Below are 5906 nucleotides of genomic sequence, written 5' to 3' on the forward strand. Positions count from 1 at the left end.
CTCTGCTGTCCACTGTGGGTGACCACCTCTCTCACCTTGCCAGGAATCTCTGCCTTCCCCTCCTGAACTGTGTCTTCTCTTTACAGATCCTAAGTACAGACCTTAGAGGTGTCTCCGTCGAGGACAGGCCCCAAGGCTGCCCCTCGATGTAGTCCAGACCTGTATGTGCTTTGTCTCCTCCTTCTCTAGAAGACTAAGGTCTCTGTCTTCAGGGCTGGAGGTCGTGTCTGTGCCAAGGTCACACGGGCCGGCCCCACGAGGCAGGGACTTGGCCTCTAACCTTCTCCTCCCTCCACTTTCTCACCCTACCAGTGCTGTGGTTTCCTGTCCCCCCCCCTGTACAGATCCCTCCCACGGTCCATGGAGAAGTGGTTCTATTCTTAAGGGGAACAAGGGTCCCTCAGTATTACCTACTGTTGATTTCTACTTCCACCTGACCCTCTTCCTTCTTTCCCTTCCACAGAAGTGACTCTTTAGACCCCCAAATGACCCAAAGAATGATGGACTAAAAAAATAGGTGGGGATTCTATTCTAGGTATCTAGGACCCAGTCCACTTAGCCTCCCATCCCTTATAAAGGCAGTGGAGAGGACCTCAAGTGTTTCACTGGGACTTCAGAGAAGGGTAAAACACAGTCGAAGAGAGTAGATAAAGGATTATGCAGACTAGAGCTGCCTACCACATAGCAGGAGCAGAAAAGGGCATCTTTCTCTACCTTCCACACCTTACCAGCCAGGTGCCTGGCACTCTAGAAATGCTCAGAAAATGCTTGATGATCTATGAAGTCAACTTGGTCTTTGTTCCTACCAGCCTGGGAATCTCCTTGGCAAGATCACATTACAAGGTATTTTGCAAACAACTGGGGACACCTGAATATTGGCCAAGCACATCAAACTCTCCATATCCAACTTCTGAACAGGTGATTTCTTCCCCTCATGGTGTCCACTGCCCTTCTCAATTTTTGTTGATGGCACCACCAACCTCCGAGTCACCCAGGTTCAAATTGACAAACGTTTTTGACCTTCTCTCTCCTTCGCACTTCACCTCTAATAAATTGCTGTGACACTCTCCTTAGTGTTATGGTTGTTTCTTTTGATTTTATTTGAAAAGTATCTCTCACATCTACCCCATTTCACTCAGCTTCTACTCCAGAATCCTTTATCTCTTTTCTTCCTAATTATGGCAAGTTTTCTGACTGGTGTTCCTGCCTCTGGACTCTCACTTCTTTAATTTATCCTTTATACCACTGTCCAAATGTAATCTTCCTTAAATGTGTCACCTTTCTCCTCAAAAACCTTTAAAGGAGTGTCTCTCACATTTATCCTTGAAAGGCCTTGCACTGGAACAGAAAGAGTCAGAGATTTGGTATCTGGAGACCCAGATGAGAATCATGGTCCCACCACTTGCTTGCTCTGGGATCTTTACAAATTCTCTTCTCTTCTACGGACATCAATTTTCCTATCAATAAAAGAATGCAGTGCACACTAGATGATTTATCTGTAATACTCATACCAGCTTTGTATACTGTGAGCTTACCTTTTCTCTCTCTCCCCACTACCCTGGCCAAATTCAAGCCCTCATCAATTTCCATCTGAAGTTTTTCAATAGGCTCCTTACTGCTCTTCCTGTCCCTAGTTTTTCCTCCAATTTATTTCCTTTATCTTTGTATTCCAAGTGCTCCATGTATTGTCATTGATGATGATGACCATCTGCTACAGGATGGGCTAAGGGTTGCTAATGAAAATAGGATCATTTACTCTGGACAAGAGAAATGACAAAAACTCAGTCCTTGATCTGTCAGCTCTTTATAATTAAGCTTAGAGGGCAGCTAGGTGGTGCAGTGAATAGAGCACCAATCCTGGAGTCAGGAGCACCTGAGTTCAATTCCAGCCCCAGACACTTAACACTTACTAGCCATGTGACCTTGGGCAAGTCACTTAATCCCAATTGCCCTGCCCTCCCCACTCCAAAAAATAAAGCAAAAAAATGTATATATATATATAAAATAAAGCTTAGAACTTAGCTGATCATTTTCAATCTTTTCTTCCAGGGTCCTTTACTAAACATTCTTTTTTATTATATTCAGATCAGTATAAGATGTATTTGATATTTCTCTTTTTTTGCATATGTGAGGTTGTTATGCCTTGATGCAGGGTCAGTTTTTATAAAAGTTCCACTTGCAGCAAAAAAATATGTATATTCTTTTCTATTCCTATTCAATAATCACCAGAGATCTATTACATTCGTTTTTACTTTAGTAATTAGATATTATACAACTTGGGGCAAATTCATTGTTCTATCCATACAATTGTTCATTTTTTTTATGGTACCTTTAACCATAATTCAGTTTTTTTCATTTTTTTAATGAAGTTCATTTTTGCTGTTAGCTTGTCTCAGATCATAAATACTACTGTGTGTTTTTGAGTTTAGGGAAGCAGGGCAGGTTTTTCTTTAGCCCCTTAACTTGAACTTTGTAAAATTTGGTATTTAAAATGTATTCCTTAGAGACTTCATATTGCATGGATTTTTATTTCTAATCCACTTTGCTGATCTCTTCTGTTTTATGGGTGAGTCAATCTAATTTATGTTCACAGTTATAATCATTGTGTATTTTCCTCTTTCTTGTTGTCTTATACCATTTCCTCTCATGGTTCACTCTTTTTTCCATAAAACGAGGGACATTAGAGAGGGGAATGTTTGGAAGGCTTTTATTTCTTTAAAGTTTCTTTTCCCAATCTCTCCCTCCCCCATCCTGTATGATTATACTTACTTTGTTGGGCATGTTACTTTTAGTTGTAAATGTATAATTTTGCATTTTGTAATATATTTCAACATCCCCTCTTCTTCTTAATGATAGCTGCTAAATTTTGTGAAATCCTTAGTGTCACTTCTTTGTACTCGAATGTTTTTTTTTTTTCAGATAATAACAGTATTTTTTTTCTTTGACCTGGAAACTCTGGATTTTGGCTATCATGTTTCAGGGAATTTTCCTTGAGGATATTTTTTTTTAGGAGGAGAATTTTTTTTCTATTTTCAATTTGCTTTCTGGTTCCCATACTTCTAAATACTTTCCTTTCTGGAAAATTTCTTGAAATGGTTTCTTGAAATTTGAAGTCCAAACCCTTTGGGTTCTTTCAGATTTCTCCTCAATCTATTTTCCAGGTATATTTTTTTGCTCTAAAAAATAACTTATATATTTCTTTTCTGCTTCTCCTCCTCCTTCTCCTTCTCCTTCTCTTTCTGCTTCTTTTCCTCCTTCAGTATTTGAACTTCGTTTGAATATTTCTTGTGGTCTCATGGGCTTACTAATTTATGTTTGGTTTATTCTAATTTTCAGGGAGTCATCCAGACTCAGACGCTTACCTGCTGTGTGATCCTGGACAAGGTACTTAATCTCTGTTTGCCTGTTTTCTCATTTGTAAAATGCAGATAAGAATAGCATTGGCTTCTGAGGGTTCTTGTGAGGTTTGCATGAGGTAATCCAAGGAAAGTGTTTTGAAAACCATGGCATGCTATATACCACAAATATTATTTGCAAAACATTTTTAAATTCTTTAAAAACTATTATTATCAGTTCTTCTAGGAATTTGAATTGACCTTTGACATGTTATATTTTTTATTTGAGTCTTTGCTTATGAATATTTAGGAGTGACTTTCCACCCTAGGTTTGTTTGGGGCATTCCTTTGCAATGACAGCTTTTTTCATGGTTGTATTTTCAGTTTATTCAGTATTCTAGCCTTACTTCTTGAATTGGTCCTTTGGTATTGGGGCCAGGCTCTGCACCCATCTGGAAGTATGGGTGCATCTATGTATAGTCTGATTCATCTGTGTAAAGAAGAAAGAGAGAGATGAGATATGAGTCATTGTTGGGGAGAGGATTGGAGAGGGAGGAGACTCAGTTACTCACAGCTCACAGTCAGGGTGTGGTCAATTTTGTCAGGTCCTGACTGGATTCCAGACTTTACATTGATAGGATCCAGTACCCTTCCTCATCATATTCTGGGTGGGAGGTTCTGACTATTCTCTGACAGGTACTTCCTCTCACTGAGTGACAGGGACTCTTTAATGAAGAGCCATAGAATGTGAATTCCATCATGTTCATATGAAGAACAACATGCCATTCTCCATGATGTTGATATTGTTGGCAATGATATTAGGTTTAGCTGTTTTTCTGTCAAGAGAAAAACAAGAGAGAGCTGTGGGAGGGACTGGCCTGTGTCTTCACCAGGTCATGTCTTCATGACAAAAAAAAGTGAAGACCTAATCCCAAATCCTTCCATTACAGGCATACAGCTATTGTCTCTCCGCCAGGCAGATTCTGGAATGTATATAATCTAGTGACTAAGGTGGGGATGGCAATAGGGAGCAATAATTTATGAACTGCCTACTAAAGACATAGGGTAGGTATTATCTAAATGCTATTATTATCTTCATTAATACAATTATTGTTACTGTCAAGCACTGTGCTAAATACTATATTCTCTAATTTCATCCTCTCAACTACTTTGGGTAATAGGGACTATTATTTTTCCCATTTTACCTTTCAGGAATTTGAGGCAGACAGAGGAGCCAGTGAAATTATAATATATCAAGAAATAACAAGACAAAATGTAAAGAATGAAGAAATAGGGGGCAGATTGAAGATATTGGAGTAAAAGCAGGAACTTCCTTGAACTCTTTCCCCAAATGCCTCCAAATATTTGTAAAAAATGACTCTAAGAAAATTCTATAGCTACAGAACCCACAAAATGGCAGAGTAAATCCCATTTCCACCTGAAGATGGCCTGGAAGACTGATAGGAAGGATCTATTGAACCAAGCTCTGGGAGTGAAGCATAGTCCCGGCATAGACCAGGCCAGAGCAGGCCTCAGGGGACTGAATCACTGGCAGTTGTGGCTGTTTCTAGACCTCTCAATCCACAGATCCCAAAGACAAAGTAGAAGGTCAGTGGGGAAACTCTGTTGTATAGGAGTGAGAAAGGGCCCCAGTCCAGGGGAGGTGGAGGTAGCAGTGTTGGCAGCAGCAGCAGCACAGATGGTAGGGGCATCAAGTGATTGATCACAGGGAAATTACAGGGATCTTTCTGCTGGCGCTGAGGCAGGATTCTCTTACTTTGCCTTGCTTGGATCTGGGGTGCAGCCTTGGGTGGTGGTGCTGGGGTGAGGAGGAGCACAGGTGTGTCAGGACTTGTGTCAGCTGTAGAGAGGGAGTCCTCCTCACTGTTCTGAGGCAGAAAAGCATGCTTGTGGTCTCTCACAGACCAGAGCACAGACAAGGAGAGGAGTAAACACTTCTCCTTTGATCATATCCCCTTAGAAGAACTGAAAATTCACAGGTGCCTAAAAGTAGCTCTAATAACAGTTGGATCAGTTCACAACTCCACCAGCAATGCATTAGTGTTCCAATTTGCCCACATCCTCTCCAGCATTTGTCATTTTCCTGTTTTGTCATATTAGCCAATCTGACTGGTGAGATGTGGTACCTCAGAGTTGTTTTGATTTGCATTTCTCTAATCAATAGTGATTTAGATAATTTCTTCATATTCTTAAAGATATTTTAATTTCTTTCTCTGAAAACTTCCTGTTCATATCTTTTGACCATTTATCAATAGGGGAATGACTTGTATTCTTACAGATTTGACTCAATTCTCTGTATAGTTTAGAAATGAGTCCTTTATCAGAGACAAAGGTTGTAAAAATTCTTTCCCAATTTCCCACCCCCCTCTTAATCTTGGTTACATTGGCTTTGTTTGTACGGAAGCTTTTCAATTTAATGTAATCAAAATTATCCATTTTGCATTTTATAATGCTCTCTAATTCTTGTTTAGTCATAAAGTCTTGCCCTCTCCACAAATCTGACAGGCAAACTATTCCTTGCTTTCCCAGATTGCTTACAGTATCAACCTT

This window comes from Petaurus breviceps, unplaced genomic scaffold (assembly GCF_028583685.1).
Source record: "Petaurus breviceps papuanus isolate PSGF00001 unplaced genomic scaffold, PetGlider_PUasm1.0 185, whole genome shotgun sequence".
Lineage (NCBI taxonomy): Eukaryota > Metazoa > Chordata > Mammalia > Diprotodontia > Petauridae > Petaurus > Petaurus breviceps.